The sequence below is a fragment of the Jaculus jaculus genome, chromosome 2 (assembly GCF_020740685.1).
Source record: "Jaculus jaculus isolate mJacJac1 chromosome 2, mJacJac1.mat.Y.cur, whole genome shotgun sequence".
Taxonomy (NCBI): Eukaryota; Metazoa; Chordata; class Mammalia; order Rodentia; family Dipodidae; genus Jaculus; species Jaculus jaculus.
Window position 1 is genome coordinate 52,530,020 of NC_059103.1, and position 18,573 is coordinate 52,548,592.

General features: G+C 43.9%; 2 pseudogenes; both read left to right on the plus strand.

The window, feature by feature from the left end:
• LOC101596808 overlaps window positions 1-9,152 on the plus strand; it is a 59,291-nt pseudogene extending 50,139 nt beyond the window's left edge.
• Window positions 9,153-12,016: 2,864 nt separating this feature from the next.
• LOC101597105 overlaps window positions 12,017-18,573 on the plus strand; it is a 69,383-nt pseudogene continuing 62,826 nt past the window's right edge.

Here is an 18,573-nt window from a genome sequence, read left to right on the forward strand (position 1 = left end):
CTCGAACTCATGGCGATCCTCCTACCTCTGCCTCCCGAGTGCTGGGATTAAAGGCGTGCGCCACCACGCCAAGCTTTGTTTTTTGTTTTCTGAGGTAAGGTGTTACTGTAGCCCAAGCTGACCTAAAACTCACTCTGTAACCCTAGGTGGGCCTTGAACTCACAACCATCCTCCTCCCTCAGCCTGTCAAGTGCTGGGATTAAAGGCACGCACCACCACACCCAGCTCTATGAAGGTGTTTTTCTTTACAGAAACCATGGGTCTCTGCTGATATGTACTGTCCACATACAGTCCTCACGTTAATTGTTCCCTTAACTGTCTGACCATACTGCAGTATTAAACCAGCCAACATACCAATGCACTAGCTGGTCTAGGCTTTTTCAAGATGTCATCTACCTTTAGCAACCCAAATGCAGCCTGCACTGCTTCAATACCAGCCACATGGATGAATATCCCCAGCTTAGTAACGTTTCTGCTGGATTTGGTTCAAAATAGACTGACAAATACCTTTGGTGTAAGCTCCACTCTCCTCCTACAACACAAATCTTACTGGCACTGTTTTCACCATTCAAAACTGATGTTTAGGGCTGGACAGATAGCTTAAAGGTTAAGGCACTTGCCTACAAAGCCAAAGGAAGCAGGTTCGAGTCTCCAGGACCCATGGGTAAGCCAGATGCATGAAGTGGCACATCCATCTGGAGTTCATGTGCAATGGCTGGAGGCCCTAGTGTGCCCATTCTCTCACTCGTGCTCTCTCTTTCTCTATTTGTCTCTCTCAAATAAACAAAAATAAAATAAAATACAAAAAGTGTTTAAAAACTGATGTTTGATAGGAGGCTAGGGAGATGATTCCTTGAATAAGAGCACTTGCCATGCAAACCTGAAGACCTGAGTTCAATCCCCGGCACCCATATAAAAAGCTGCACATGGTCGCATACACCTGTAACCCCGATGATCTGGGAGGCAGAGACAGGAGGATCCCTGGGCTCATTGGTCAGCCAGTCTAACTGAAAAACAGCAAGTTCAGTGAAAGACCCTTTCTGAAGAAAATAAGGTAGAACCCAATGTCTTTCAGTGGCCTCTGCACACATGTGCATGGGGTGTGTCCATTTACCTGCATACAACACACTCACAAACACACACTCACACACTCCACAGACTCTACACACATCAGAATAATTTTTTAAGTATTTTATTTATTTATTTATTGGAGAGAGAAAGGGAGAAAGAGAATGGCCTTCCTGCATACTGGGGAATTGAACCTGGGTCATTAGTCTTCACAGGCAAGCACCTTAACCACTAAGCCATCTCTCCAGCCCCCCAAAGTTTATTCTTAAAAATGTAAACTGGGCCTGGAGAGATGGCTCAGCGGTTAAGTGCTTGCCTGTGAAGCCTAAGGACCCCGGTTCGAGGCTTGATTCCCCAGGACCCATGTTAGCCAGATGACAAGGGGGCGCACGCGTCTGGAGTTCGTTTGTAGTGGCTGGAAGCCCTGGCACGCCCATTCTCTCTGTCTCTCTCTCTCTGTCTATCTGCCTCTTTCTCTCTGTCTGTCTGTCGCTCACAAATAAACAAATAAAAATAAACCAAAAAATTAGGCATACTGGCACAGACATAAACCCACTGAGTTTTGTTTAAAAAAAAAAAGTAAACATTTAGCCTGGCGTGGTAGTGCATGGTTTAATCCTAACACTCAGGAGGCAGAAGTAGGAAGATCGCCATGAGTTCAAGGCCACCCTGAGACTACAGAGTTAATTCCAGGTCCGCCTGGACCAGAGTGAGACCCTACCTCAAAAAACTAAAAAAAAAAAAAAAAAAAAAGTAAACATTTAATAAACACACCTGGGTGCACTCTGTTTCCTTCAGGAGGTATTGAGTTGCTGTTCATGCTGCTTGGAGCCTTATTCCTCTCCACTCTCTTTCTCAGAGGCTGAGTGACAATAGAAATCGTCACTTCTTGGCTTGTGACCACCCCGAGGCAGGCTCCTGCTGGCAGTGACATAGTCCTAACCGGTGTAGCACTCAGCTGTACCACTACCCATGGGACACAGTCCTGGGACGTCAGGGAGCCTACAGGAGTACGCCTCACCCCCACTGTAACCACTGCCTCCTTTCAGCTTACCACACACATCCTCATCTGTTGCCATAGCCACCGCCACCTCCATCCTCTTCCTGGCCTGCTGCATCTAACCACATGCAGGCGCAACAGCTAAGCAAGTATTTGTCCCGCTGAACTGTGAGATGATGATGTGAGCTGTGCTGTGCAGTTTGTAGAAAGATAGCCCAAGCTGGCCTCAAACTTGTGATTCCCTTCCTGAGTGCTGGATTACAAGTATTCCCCACTATGCTGGGCCAAGACTACCATTTTTTATTGATTTATTTTTATTATCATACAAAGCATTCGTTTTCTTTATGCTGTATTTCAATATTCTTTTTTCAGTTTTTAACTTTTTGGGATTTTTTTGGTTGGTTGGTTGGTTGGTTTGGTTTTATGGATATACTGTTTCGCTGTAGCCCAGGCTGACCTGGAACTCATTCTGCAGTCCCAGCTGGCCTCAAACCCATGGCAGTCCTCATGCCTCTGCCTCCGGAGTGCTGAGATTAAAGGTGTGGGCCGCCACGCCCAGCTCTCATTCTTTTCACTTTTAATTGATGCCCTCCATACATACAGACAAGATACCCTGATCATAATCCCCTCCCGCCAGCCTCAGGTCCACAGGCGGAGGCTCTCCTAGATGCCCGTTTCTTACTTTCCAGCACTGAGCTGCTGACCACAGGTCGTCATTGTGCATTTGACCTACTCCAGCAAGGTCACTAGATTGTAAGTTCCAAGAATAGGGACCCTGTGTCAGGGCTTGGGTCTGTTCATGTCAGCAATGTACCTCCAGTACCCAGCACATCAAAACTTCCTAATGTAGCTTGGTATGGTGGTATGTGCCTGTCATCCCAGCACTTGTGAGGCAGAGGCAGCAAGACTGAGAGTTTGGGGCCGACTCAGTCTACACAGTACGACTCTCTCAAAAACACAAATCTAGGGCTGGAGAGATGGCTTAGTGGTTAAGCGCTTGCCTGTGAAGCCTAAGGACCCCGGTTCGAGGCTCGGTTCCCCAGGTCCCACGTTAGCCAGATGCACAAGGGGACGCACGCATCTGGAGTTCGTTTGCAGAGGCTGGAAGCCCTGGCGCGCCCATTCTCTCTCTCTCCCTCTATCTGTCTTTCTCTCTGTGTCTGTCGCTCCCAAATAAATAAATAAATAATTTTTTAAAAAAAAACACAAATCTAAAACAAAAGCCCATGTCCCTACTGAATACCATCTAAAGAGTTAGTGGGGTGGTGCCTTCAGTGACAAGTCTACCCCGCCCCTTGGGAATCTTCTGACCTCCTCCTGCTCTGTGCTGACACCCACAATTCCTCTACAGCCAACTCCAAGGACAGTATTGAGCCCAGTCACAGAGAGCTGTGGGAGCCAGAGCAAAGCTCTACATTCTATTCCAAATGCACTGAGCTCCTTCCGTGTGCCCACATAGGGCTGGTGGGGGAAGACAGTGGTGAGGCCAATAGACTGGCCCTTTGCTTCACAGAGTGTATAATCTCATGGAAGAGAGGGGCTCTAACCAGGTAATCACCCTGCTAAACATATGACAATGCTGTGTGATGGTGGCAAGGTGTCATAAACACATGTCACAAGAGAATGAGCTCTCACACAGGGTTCTCATTTGAGACCACCCCACCCCAGTCTATGCCCAAAGATAACAAGCGCCACTTGTCAAATAGGCTTATGATTCCAAACCACACACTCCTCTGACCAGCTCTTGCATTTCTCACTCCACATGTCTTTCTCCTCACTTTTCGTTCTCCAACATTCACAAAGGCTGGCAACAGTTAAGCAGGCATATTGTGGGCAGGGCATGTTTTCTTCCATATACACACACCTAGCATTTTTTAAAGAAGCCAGTGGAAAAGGAAATATAGTCAAACGCTATATAATGAGGTTTCGGTTAAAGACAGACCATGTAAGATTATAAGGAAACTGAAATTTCCTGTCACCTAGTGACATCCTAGCTGCATAATGTCACAGCATAAAGAATTACTCACATATTCACGAGGAAGCTGGCACAAACACACCTCCCAGTCATAGGATGGTGTGGCCCAGACACTATTTATAGCACATAATTACCTGACAGTAACAAAAGATGACTGTCACTGATTTATGTCCTCACTATGCCACACTTCTATCATGATTTCAGAGTGTGCTCCTCCTTATAGAACACATTTACTGTGAAATAATGTGCAGCTTCATTCACTTTGTCCTTGCCTGCTCTCTACTCCCCTGTTGTCTCTTGTGTTTGCCTGCTCTCTACTCCATTATCTTCTCTTGTATTTGATTTCATCTCATGTTGTTTTGCTCAATGTGGCCTATGAAAGTTTAAATTTTGACTGTCAACTTGACCAGATAAGGAATCAAATAAGAAACACACTGCTTGGGCAGGTCTGTGAGGGTATTTCCAGGAAGGATCCACAGGGAGGAAGACCTTCTCCCACAGCAGGGAGCCCTTCCTTCCACACAAAATATGTGGAGAAAGAGGGTCCAGGAAAGGGCAGTGCCTTCTGCTAGGCTGCCCTGGCTACCTGCCAGTACCCGCAACTACTCTGTTGCTCCTATTCTTTCCAGACACTGGAACCCTGCTTTTTCAGTTTTCCAATGTGGACTGAAGGCCAGTGGTTCTCCAAGAATCCTCCAGGCCTTCAGCACCAGACTGGGACTGCATTCAGCCTCATGGACTGAGCAGCTCCCAGGTTCTCAGCCTTTCTAGCATGTAGACAGCCCTGATGGACTGCCAGCCCGATCTCAAGTAAGCAAATCTAATAAATCCCCTTTATAATATGTATTATTATGTATTCATTCTACCAGTACTGTTCCTCTAGAGAACCCTGACTAATACATGGCGCGCGCGCGCGTGTGTGTGTGTGTGTACACTATAATTTATAGGATAGTGTATGCATTGTGATATGATGTAACACCCAAATCACCTAAGGATGCATTCCTCAGAACTTACCCTGCCATTACAAGATGCATGACTGTGGGGCAAGACCCTAGCAAAATCTTGGCTTTGCAACAATGTGAAGAATACATCCAGTGAATAACTCTAACAGCCAAGATCAATATGATATACTTTTTCTGTCAAATGAATCTGGTACAGTAAAATGGCTTTGCAAACAGTGCCTCATATAGCTGAATCCAACTTTGAATTTACTATGTACCTAAGGATGGCCTTGAACTTCTGATCCTCCTGCCTCCACTTCCCCAGAGCTGGGATTATAGGGATGCACCACCACAGCTAGTGTATGCAGTGCTGAGGATTGAATCCAGAGCAACTGTGCTACATCCCTAGCCAAGTTCTTCTGATTGCTGAAAGAAGTAGGAAAACATTTCTCACTCCAAAGAAATAATAAGTGAGATAGTCAAGACATTATTCTGGAGGGTGTATATGTATGAAGTACCAGCTACAAAGGAAAATAAGAACAATCCTTCTTTGATAAGCTACATTTACATCTTACTTGGGACCACAGCTTCCCTCAAAGCCTAACTAAAAGTGAGCAGCAGGTGACTCTGCAGGGTTTATGTGACTCTGGTGTTCCCAAAGTCCCTGTCCCATGGATTAACCACCAGTGCTTGTCTATTCCTAACTTTTTAACCACCATAAGGTGACAAAAGTAGTATAATTATTAGAGCTCTGAGGTCAATTTTCTACAAGACCTCTCCATGCCTTCCTCCTACCCCACACCCACCTTCCATCGGACCAACTCCCCAATTCCATCTGACTGGGTTCTGATAAGTTCCTAACTCATCACAGGATGGGACAAGCCCTCCAGCCTTTCCTGAACAGTCCTCCTGTCTCTATTCCACCCCCTGCTTAGATTTCACAGTTTCAGAGATACACTTATTTCCTCTGTTCCCACCTCCCATGAGTAATTCAATTCTCTGCATCATCCACCATGGATTGTAGCATGCGGGCAAACAGCACCATCTACTGTGTCCCTCCTCCTGTCTCCAGTGCCCGGACTGTTTGACTATGCCTCCCAGCAACCAGATTGACATCTGCTTTATCTCCCTGTCAACTTAACATAGAGAAATGAGAAATCATTATGATCAAAATGCATTATGTATGTGTGTGAAAATGGTGAATTAGGAAGGTTAAAATTTGAAATGAGAACTCAAACCCAGTGCAATGGCTCATGCCTCTAATCACAGCACTTGGGAAGCGGGGATGGGTAAATTGCCATGAGCTTGAGGCCAACCAGGGCTAGAGTGAGATCCTGCCTCAAAAAAAAAAAGAAAGAAAAGAGGAAAAAGAAAGAGAGAGCAAAAGAAAGGAAGGATAGAAGAAAGGAAAGAAGGAAGGAAGGAAATGAAAATGAGAATTCTCATTCCTCTTATTCAGTGTTAAAATAAATTGTATTTATAAATTGTAATTATTAATAACAATTGCACCTGGACTGAGGAGATGGTTCAGTGGAGAAGGTGCTTGCCATGCAAGGATGAGGGCTGAGTTCAGGTCCTTAGAACCCACAGAAATCTAGGCACGGTCGTGTGTGTCTGTCATCCCTGCACACCTATAGCAAGACTGGAGGCAGAGACAGGAGCAACGCCTTGAAGCTTGCCAGCCAGCTCTGGCCTGGAGATCACAACAGTGAACAATGAGATACCTTCCCTCAAAGAAGGCAAAAAGTGGGGACCAATGCCCAAAGTTGTCCTCTCCCTATCACTCCTGTGCTGCGCCATACATGAACACACACCATACACACACACATACAGAGGAAGAAAGGAATTGCACCTAACTTTGGCAATATAGCTCTTCTATGCCCCCTCAGTGGGCACAGGGATGGCCAGTTGTGAGTGTTGTGTACAGATACACATCTGGTGTTTTCAGGTAGCATTAGCACAGTGGTAGAGAAAATGCATGCAGAAAGGCCATAAATGGGGCCAGAGTGTACCCCAAAATCACTGCCAGCCTCTCATCAGAATACATTTTAAAGGAGGAGACACTTTGGCCTAAAAGGGAAAAATCTACACAAAGTGGTCAAAAAGGAATTTTATTTCCAATAGAGTTCTCTGGGCCTGCTGACATGTTGGGGTGCTGCGTTCTCCGTCGCGGTCCTCTCTGTGTGGGCGTCGTCCTCTCTCTGCCTTATATCTGTGCTTGCCGAGCACACAGCAGGGCTGGCTCTCCACATCTCACTAGGTTGCCATCCTTCTGTCATCGAGAATAAAGCAAGAGGACAGCATGAGGGTCCCACAACCTTCCCAAACAGCCGAGGACCAAGTTCAAACTTGGCCTATGAGGAATGATTTTTACTCAAATCATCACTTCTGGGAAGCTCGTCAAGGTTCCCGTTGGGAGCACTCTCTACCCAGCATGCACCATCCACTCCAGACTTCCAGAAGGAAAGTGTGCCTGTGGTAAGAAAACACTTTGTTTGCACAATCTAGATACAGTGAGTTGTTCTTAGTTAGGGATAGTTTCATATGAACATAAGAAACTGGGCTCGGCCCACTTTGCTACTCCAGTTACTTTGGCAGGACCCCTATTTAAAGGCTTTCTCTTAGAAGCTCGGGATGCTGAGGATTTGAGTTGCCCTCCTGTGGGCTCCTTCACATTGATTGACAGTGAGGTGTCACAGATTCTGACTTGTGAAGATGTACAGGGTTTAGCTGCGAGTCATACACATGCATCTAAGAAAACAGAAATTAGAGTCTACTGGAATGCTCCAAGCAGTACCCCCAGTCACAGACAATTTCTAGCCACAGTTGTTGAGAAGTATAAAATCTACTGGGTGAAGATTACTGGTGACGGCATTTCATAATCAAATGCACTTCCTTTCAAGACACCTAAAGCTACAACAGCATCTTTGTCACATTGCCTTCAGTCTCCCACTTAACCGGACCATTCAGTGCCTCTGAGTGTGGAAAGAAGAAGTTCTGTGTTAGAAGTCCTGGGAGCTGTGACCCCGAGCATGAGGCTGCCTGCCTCTTCTTGTCCTTCACCAGAGAGGAGCAGTCGGTGATGGTTGAGCTGAGTGGTCCCACTGGAGGCTACTTATCCTTTGCGTTTTCCCATGGCAGATGGATGGGTGATGACGATGCTTACCTGTGCATCCATGGAGATCAGAGTGTGCACATACAGCCTTCCCGTTTGGCAGGGAGAAGTCACCGTGTGCTGGACTCCAGGGGGAATCTTGAGGATATGGTCCGGAGATTGGCGGATGATGTTATACAGTGTTCTTTCAGAAGAAACATTACCCTTCCTGGGGTTATGAACAGATTTGATCTAAACACACGCTACTACATATTTCTAGCAGATGGTGAAGCTAATGCTGGTCAAATTCTTAAGCACTCTCAGCAACCTTTGATTACATGTGAAAAATACGACGTAACAACATAGGAGGATCACATTCTTTACCCCTCTTGAAGGTCCGTGGTGCCTTAATGTTTGTGGCATGGATGACTACAGTTAGTGCACACACACTGTTGTGATCTCCAGGCCAGAGCTGGCTGGTGTCCTGGTTGCCTGATTCTTCGGATCTGTTTGTCCAAAGCTCTCTTTCTTGGTGAAGCATCTAGGTTCCAGGTGCACCGGGCGCTCATGCTTACCACAACAGTGCTCATCTGCATTGCTTTCGTCATGCCTTTTATATACAGAGGAGGCTGGAGGTCTCACACAGGTTACCACCCATACTTAGGGTGCATAGTGATGGCGTTAGAGATCTCTCAGCCTCTTCTGGCAGCCTCCAGACCACCCTTACATGACTCAAGGAGGCAGAGGTTTAACTGGACTCATTGGAGTGTGGGAACAGCTGCTAGAATCATAGCTGTGGCAGCAATGTTTCTGGATCTTCCAAGACCCCAGAAGACCTAGGCAGTAATGGGATTTGTGACCTGGCACATTGGGACCGAGATTATTCTAGAGATACATGCCTATCGACTCTCTTGGAAAGTTGAAATATTGGACAATGACAGAATTCAGATCTTTCCGTCGCTTACTGTTGCCGAAGCAGAGGGGCATGTTTTCAAAAAGGTGGTGTTGACAATTTGTATCTGTGGGAATGTGACCTTTCTCATCATATTCTTAGGTGCAATCAACCACCGATGAACAAGCAAAGACCTTGGTCTACAGTTATCACCAAACCAAAGAAACTTGACACTTGTGCTGGCAGCCTGGAGCATATTCTAGTGTGCAGGACCCAGAGGCCTCTCTGTGGAGGAATTTGGAAGGCGGGTTTTTCTAGATCAAATTCAAGAGGGTCATACAGAAGAAACTGATGTCAAGGACTTATAAGTAATTCTGTGTTCAAGGCAACATAGTACTTCAGAAGAAATGACTCTCAAATAGTCCATGAGATAATTTTAAGAATGTTAGCCTTCAATACAGTAAGCTAGAATGATTAGGAAAAGGAAAATTGGTGTCCTTAGGTAAGAGTACATTGTATTAAGGTAAATATACTTTTTTTCCCTGATAATGATGCTGATATAGTGCTTTCAAGAACACATTTATTTTTTACAAGTTTATATGAATGGTCTTTGAGACCTTTTTAAAGAAAGTATGTTTTTCAGAGCTGGGTGTGTAGCTTAGTGGTGGAGCACAAAAAAGTTTTTTGGGGGGCTGCATTTGCTTTGTTTTGTGTGTTTCCATACTCTGGTTAAAAGTAGAAATGGGGGCTGTGGGGAATGGCTTAGTGGTTAAGGTGCTTGCCTGCAAAGCCAAAGGACTCAGGTTTGATTTCCCCAGGGCTCATGTGGGCCAGATGCACAAGGTAGTGCATGTGTCTGAAGTTCATTTGCAGCAGCTGAAGGCCCTGGTGCACCCATTCCCTCTCTGTATCTGCCTCTTCCTCTTTCTTTATCAAATAAAATAAATTTAAAAGGTTAAAAAAAAAAGAAACTGTTTTACCAATAGGTTTGTAAGTATTCTTGCAAGAGCAAAGATAATCTAAGGAGAAACCAAGGAAATTGCTATAGAACAGAGACCCTCAAAAAAGATTTTAAAATAATAATAATAAAATAAGGAGCACTCTAGGCAAGGAATATTGTATGCATAGACTCAGAATGGTGACTTAACCCAGGAAAGAAATCTGTTGGTTAGACAGATGGTTCATGATGCAAGGATATGAGCAAAATTGGAATAGGCAATTTGTTGGCACATTGCAAAAAGAAAATGAACCATTTCCTTCCATTGGACAAATTAAAAAGTTATTTTTGCCAGGCGTGGTGCACACCTTTAATCCCAGCACTAGGAGGCAGGGGTAGGAGGATCACTGTGAGTTCGAGGCCACCTTGAGACTACATAGTGAATTCCAGGTCAGCCTGGGCTAGATAGAGTGAGACCCTACCTCAAAAAAAAAACATTTTCTACAAGCGTACCTTTCTGTCACAAAATAGAAAGTGCTTGTGTGCAAATAGATATAAGGAGTCACTAGGGGTTGATGAAACTATATTGTGGGAAAGGTTTAATTATACACCTCAAAGGGGACCCTACATGGTATATGACTTGTATCTCCAGAAAGATATTTATTATTTTAATGGCACAAATTTATGGGGCTTGTGATAATTTGATACATGTATATAATATCTAATGGTCTAGTCAAGGTAGTTACCCTTTCAATCTCCTTAAACTTTTTTAAATGTGTGTGTGTGTGTGTGTGTGTGTGTGTGTGTGTGCACGCACACAGGTGCACTCATGCTTGTGTGTAAATGCAGACTCATACATGCCACAGTACTAGTGTGGAGGTCAGAGGACAACCTTAGATGTTGGTCCTTACCTTCCATATCGTTTGAGGTAGGCAGAGTCTCTTGTTTACATCTGACCCACAAGCTTGTGGGGATTCTCCTGTCTCCACCTTCCATTTCCATGGGAACACTGGTGTTGAGGATGCTTGGGCTCACACTTGCATGCCAAGTGTTTTATCCACTAAGCCATCTTTCTTCCTCACCCCCACTTTCTTTTCCCCTAGGCAGGGCCACAGTTCACCACAGGCTGACCCGGAACTCACTCTGTAATTCCAGGCTAGCCTCCAACTCACAGTGATACTCTTGCCTCAGCCTCCTGAGTGCTGGAACCAAAGGCATGCACCATCGCGCCCAGCCTCCCCCGTTTTAAGCTCTGATTAGCTTGTGATGAGTGCACATATTTATGTAGTAAGGATACACTGATCATCAGGGTCATTAATGTTTCCATCTCCTCATCATTTCTTTGTGTGGAGTCTTTGTTCTCTCTTCTAGTTATTCTTAAAGTATAAAGTGGATTGTTAGGAGCTATGGTGGCCCCACTCTTCAGAGTTAACACAAACTTAAAACTTAAAAAAAAAACTCTAAATTCTAATGTCCTACAGAATTTTTTCTAGTTTTATTACACTAATGTTAACTCTGATCCTTCTATTTCATGTGTCTATTTCTATTTCATGGGTCTATTATGTTTCCTTCTTATCTCAGTTACACAAAATAGATCAGTATTTGTTGAACAATGTTTTCTGGGCAACTAAGTTAGTGTGTCCACTGAGCTTATTTTCTTCCTCATCAGTCTTATTCTTGAGCTTTTGGAGGAAAAAAAAAATCATATTTATGTTAAAGGTTTGGAATTTGGAAGAAAATGATCTTGTTTTAACAAAACAAAAGAGGGGGAAATCCCAACCCCTCTTTCCAAGGGAAGAGGTTGCAGGTGTGGTCTTGGCGCCTCTCTCCACCCACAGCGATGCAGGCTGAGATCCAAGAGTCAGTCTCACCCTGGGAGAGAGCAAGCCATGGAATAAAGACTCCACTGACGACTGACCTGAGAAACAGCATGGCATGAAAAGACATAAAAAAATAGCAAGTATGAGTCAGCATGGGGCAGGAGTGGTGGCACGCTTGTAATTCGAGCATTTTGGTTATGTGAGAGGCAACCAACCTGCGCTCTATAGTAAGACCTGACTCAAAACAGCAATAAAAGCATCACCCTGCCCTGATAGTGGAGATCGGAGCATGACCAGTTCACGCAGGCTGGCGCACAGCGCTCTGCTGACACCTAGTGCCTCACGTGCAAATGGCAGTTGTGAACAGAAGAAATGGGGAGCAAATACTGTCAAAAATCTGAGAGCAGAGTGGTCCAACCGGAGAATTTCTCAGGCTGATTGGCCATCAGCAGCTCCCAGGTGAAGAGGAGACCAGTCTCAAAGAAAAATTTGGGTTAGCGATTAGAGACGTTCCCTGAGGCCTACACACATCACACATATGCTTAAAAAAAATGTGTTAGGGGCGTTTGTCTGCAAAGCCAAAGGACCCAGGTTCAATTCCCCAAGACCCACATAAGCCAGATACACAAGGGGACACAAGCGTCTGGACTTTGTTTGCAGCGGCTAGAGCCTGGCACACCCATTCTCTCTCTCTCTCTCTCCCTTTCTTTCTCCCTCTTTCTCTCTGTCAAATAAATACATAAATAAATAAAAATAAAATATTTTTTAAAATGTGTTAGGCTCTATGTGGGTTAGTTACTTGATTGATCAGTTTTTTTTTCAACAAAGTCCCACTATTTTAACCAGACATTCTTCATATATATATATATATATATATATATATATATATATATATATATATAATTTTTGTTAATTATGAACGTTACTGTATAAACATATTACAGGGTTGGAGAGATGGCTTAGCAATTAAGCACTTGCCTGTGAAGCCTAAGGACCTGGGTTCAAGGCTCCATTCCCTTGGACCCATGTTAGCCAGATGCACAAGGGGGCGCACCCTTCTGGAGTTCGTTTGCAGTGGCTAGAGGCCCTGGCACACCCATTCTCTCTTTTTCTCTCTCTCTGCATCTTTGTCTGTCACTCTCAAATAAATAAGAGTATATTTTTAAAAAAATTAAAAAGAACATATTGCATATTTGTCATATTCCCACTGAATTATCCTCTTTTGTCCCCTCTCTGTGCCCCCATTCCACTGAGGGCTCTCCTCAGTGGGGTTATTGGTATACATGGCCGGGTCATGAATGCACCAGTTAATCTCTGTGGGGGGTAGGGGAAATGTCTCAAGTAAGTAGACCTTCTTAACAGATGTGTGAATAAAAAGTGTCTTTTCTGCTATGGACATGACTGTTAAAAAAAAAAAAAATCCCTGCTAGGTTTTCTATATGCTGTATGGCTAGCAGTTAACCTATTGGGAACATTTCAAAAAAATTCTGTTAAACGGCCTTAATTTTTATGTCTTTGTTCTTAAATGGGCATATTACTATGGACCATATGAAATCTAATGTTCCTGGTCAAAAACTGATTAAATACTGGTAGTTTTATATGGATGAACTATTTTATTGGGTAATGTTAAAAATTTGAAGAAGCCAGGCATGGTGGCACACACCTTTAATCCCAACACTTGGGAGGCAGAGGTAGGAGGATCACCATGAGTTCAAGACCACCCTGAAACTACATAGTGAATTCCAGGTCAGTTTGAGCTAGAGCAAGACCCTACCTCAAAAAAAAAAAAAAAAAAAAAAAAAAAATTAAGGAATTTTTACATTGTGGAAGGACTGGTCTTGAACTCAAGGTGATCCTCCTACCTCTGCCTCCCAAGTGCTGGGATTAAAGGTGTGTGCCACCTTTAATGCCGAGCATTTATTTTTTTTAATATTTTATTTATTTGAGAGAGACAAAGGCAGAGGGAGAGAGAAGGGGCATGCCAGGACATCCAGCCACTGCAAACGAACTCCAGGCACATGCACCATCTTGTGCATCTGGCTTATGTGGGTCCTTTGGCTTTGCAGGCAACTACTAAACCATCTCTCCAGCCACATATATAATATGTATATATATGTATATCAAGGTTGTACTCATATCCCCTCTCCCCTGCTCTCATTCTAGTGAGTATCTTCCTCTGTGGGGTTATTGGTATTCACTGTAGGGTCCTACAGGCTCAGTGAGTCTCAGTGGGGGGGGGATGGGACAGTGCCTCAGGCTAATCTCACCCACCATGAGGATCTTAAAATCTTTCCTCCCCGATTTTGCAATGTTCCCTGAGCCTTGGTGAGCATGATAGAAATCTAATTTAGCATTGAGTTCTCTATAGCCTTTGGATCTCTGTTTTGATAAGGCTTGCGTGACCAAGGTGTCTGTCAATGTCTCCCTGGTTGGCTAGCCTTGAGAGCAGTACTGGAGTCACTACTTCCTCTGTCATGACACGAAGGCCCTGGCAGGAAGGTGGAGGTAACAGGGGTTCCTGGTCACCCTGGAGCTGCTGCGCATTGTTTTCCCAGGGGTGTCCAGGCAACTGTGGAGCAGGATCTTGAGCAGCCACAAGTGTGATGGAAGAAACACCCGGGAGACAGCTTCAGAGAACAGCTTATTTATTTGTCAGGGGAATGTGTTTATAAGCATTTGTGAAAGAGCGGGAAAAGGTACGGGCTATAAAGGGATTGGTTAGTTCAAAGGTACTGTTGATGCCAAATTAGCATGTACTGACTGATGTCACTGGTGAGTGGGAAGGAGTCACGTGGTCTGAGTAGTGGCGGGAAAAGGTATAGGATATGGGTTGTAGTGGCTGTGTGAAGGCAGCTGGCTGATCTCTCATTAACATATAGGGACGTGCTGGACAAGTGGCAAGAGGTCGCAAGGCTCTGGGGAGAGCAAAACCTAAGTCTTATCAAGATGTCCAGGTGTCCCGGGCTCGGGGAGGGAACGGCCTCACGCCTGAGGTTATTGGGGTCTAGGCTTGCTTTGGCCTCCTATAGCCCAGGCCCTTAGCCATGGCTGGCAGCTCAGGCCTGCTTTAACCCTATGTGGCCCAAGGCCCTTACCTGTGCTCAACAGCTTCCCCTTTTGTTTTTATAATGGGGCAGTGTCATCATATTGAGCAAGGTTATTATAGTCTACCATAGGTCCAGATAGAGCTAGATGGTATACGAACACCTTAGCAATATTAGTTATTTGTTGTCTGAGAAATTTGATGAGGTAGGGGACCACAAGTAACAAGGTTCCTATAGCAAGAAGGGGGCCAAGGAAGGGGGGAAGCCAAGTGACTAACAAGTTAGAGAACTCGGTGGTGGGGTTGTCAGATTTGTAACAGTCAAGTAGCTCCTTGTGGAGTTCTTTGAGAGTTCTAACATTTTTTTCAACAACATTTTATTCATTGACAAAAGAAAAAAAAATTCTTCTCCCAAGACCACATATGTGATCCCCCCCGCCCCCGCCATGTTCATCACTGTTGATAGCTTGTCTCAGAAGTCCCCTGTGAGGTGGTTGGTTTGGACAAGAGCGGCTCCTGCAGCACCCAGAAGCACCCAGAGACAGCATCACACTGAGGCCCACCAGTAGGGGGATGAAAATCTCTCTTGGTTGATGTGGGCAGAGTTTGTAGGCCACTTCTTTCTTGAGGAGATAGACCCATGGAACAACCAAGACTAGGGAACAATGTGGGAGAGGAAATATTTATGCATGGGCTAATTCTTTGGAAGTGGACAAGAGAAAAGAAAAGCTTTCCTGCCCTTTTTACTTTCAGGGGTCCAGTCACCCTAACTCTACCTCCCTTCATTTCTCCCTCTCATGAGAAGAAGACACACTAACTGCTGTTAGAGGACAAGGGGATGGTGAAGCCAGATCATTAATGGGACATGAAATTGAGGGAGTTAGAGTCTCTCCCAGGGAAAGGACCCTGGAAGTCTATTGATGGAGTGTAGGAAGATAGTCATGGAAGAGAACATTGGGGAGGAAGAAAAAAGTAAGGAGTTAATGAGAACTGAGCACACAGCAAACTGGTTGCCTTCAGGGATATCCTTCTTGTGGACTTCTAGGCCTTGGGGAGTATTCAAGGTAGCCCAGGTAGACAGTGTTGGATTGTCTCAAGACCATCTGAGCATGAGCTGGCTAAGATTTTCTTCCAGAGCTATTCATCAAATGGCACGGTAGTATTTGGTGTGGCCTGAATCTGTTTCCATATGGCTTGTAAAACAGATGAAATATTAGCAGAGTTATCAGTAACATATACAACATTCAACCTTGATAATAGCCTTCCAGAGTATGCCTTTTGAGATTCATCCTGGGGCTAGTCAGGGCCAAAGGTTGGTACCTTAGAGCCACTGGGTGTCATTAAAGGCTGTACAAATGTATTTTTGGTCTCAGAGCTTACTTAGAGATGTTCTGGCACAAATTAGAAGAGATTTACCATTGTTCCCAGTATAAGGAAGTCTTTGGAATTAAGCGACCTTTAGTCAAAGTCATCCAAATATATTCTAGATTTGAAAATAACTCTTTTGACATCTATGGTTGTTTGTCCTTATTATAGAATTAGAACTATTAGAGATGGGGACAACATGTCTTAAGGTCTTGTTTCCCCTCTTGGAAAGCTCTTGTTGTATTACTTAATAGGCCATTCATATATTTGAGTTATCTCTTTATCTTTGATTAGACATTTCTCTTTGAGTGTTTAAGACCAAGAAGATAGCCAAAATTTAATCAAGGATTAATTTTAGAGGTCACTAATGGCCCATCAAAGGAGACTTTAGGTACCCAGGAGTAGCCCTATAGCTTATTGGTGTTTTCTGTCTGTTAGGAGAAGTCAGGGCCATGCTGGCCAAGTCGTTTTCCCTTCTTTGGGAAGTCATGAGGACTGATTGCTCCTCAATCATGACTCTCTTGTTTCAGACTGTACACCAATTTTTGTTTGGGTCTCTGCATCCTCCCTGATCAGAAAGACAGGTGAACTGCAAATGAACTCCAGATGCATGTGTCCCCTTGTGCTTCTGGCTTATGTGGGTCCTGCAGTTTCAAACTGGGATCCTTTGGCTTTGCAGGTAAATGCCTTAACCGCTAAGCTGTGGCTCCAGCCCCGAAGATTTATCTTAAGAGAGGATATAGGTAAGAGAAGTAAGGCTCCCAAACTGAGCAGCTGAGAAGGACCCTGAACAGGTTTCCCCTTGGTAGCCTAGGCTAGGTTTCTTTCTAGCCTTAGGAATGTAAATTAGGCACCTAATTGGGATGTGCCTCATTGCCTGGTGTGGTGGTTTGATTCAGGTGTCCCTATAAACTCAGGTGTTCTGAATGAATGCCAGGTCCCCAGCTGGTGGAGGTTAATGCCTCCTGGAGGGAGAGTATGTTGGGGGTAGGCTAATGGGTGTTACAGCCAGTGACCCCATGCCAGTGTTTGGCACACTCTCCTGTTGCTATTGTCTACCTGGTGTTGGCAAGAGGGTGATGTCCACCCTCTGCTCATGCCATTGTTTTCCCTGCCATGATGAAGCTTCCCCTCAAGTCTGTGAGCCAAAATAAACCTCCCCCCCCCCAAAAAAAAGAAAGACAGGTGACTCACCAGGGGGCCAGTGTAGAAGTGTCCCATCATCTCCAGTGGCCTCAGACCTCGGAGTACAGGCCAAAATATTGGCTTTTTTGTTCCCATGATTCCAATTGGCTTTGGCTTCTACAAAGGTTACTAATACACTTAGAAAGGAAGTTACACAAGCCTGGATGTATGTACATTTAGTGCACATTTAATTACTGAGATAGATTTAGATAAAGAATGGCACAAGAACTTCTTAAAATCATTTTATCCAACCTTTAAAAATTTTGTTGTCATGTGGCAGCATAAGCCATGTCTGAGGCATAGAAAGTAGGCATATAGCCTTTAAATATCTAATAGTTAAAAATACAGGCAGAACCTATTATCAGTCTTGAAAATAATACAAATTTAGCCAATTACTTTAACCTAGAAATTATCAGAAAAGGACAAGTAAGACAGTATAAAGTCTTAGCACCTGTGTTTGAAAACATTTTTGATTAGTTCAGATACCTGTGTGGGTACTAATTACCCAGAGGATGTTGGAAACAGAACCACAGAGCTTGAAATTATTTTTCGCAGATGAGGACCATTGTTTGAGCATGAGGCTGTACCCTAAAGAAGGAAATATGTCCTAAGAGTTAATTTTGTTTAAAGCACTGGACTTGCGATGTCAGAAATGAGACAGTCACTTTACATACACTAGAGCAGAATCTGGTCTTTGTTGAGCTGAAACAGCTAAGTTCTAATACAATCTTAACAAATCTTTTTGAAAGAAAAAAAAAAAACGCCATTTGACAACCAATGACTTTAGCTTAATCTTGATAGCCATTGATTTTATGTACCATAGAAATTTTTATTAACATAAAACAATTTTATGTTTTACCCATGACTTAAATTTGATAAAACTTAAGCAAGCTATCCCAATATATTTTACCTAACAGGAGCATAAAGGTTATAGTGACTGAAATTAAATCACCTAAACCTAAGTGATTGAACCTAGTGATAACTGTTCAATAGAATTGGAATAAAACAGAAGGTACCTTTGAAGTCACAGTGTCTTTAGGTATGAGTACCTCATCTTTGGAACTTAAATACTTATACATTAACCTTTGTCTTAAGACTCAATTTTTCCAATAGTTAAAACCTTGACAAATAGAGGAAACTAATTTACTTATAAGAGCCTTAAAGCCAGTTTTTATAACCCTTAAACTATAACAAATTAGCATCAGTGATTTGTTAATGAGTGAGGCCCTAACCCAAGACTTGGTTTCTCTGAT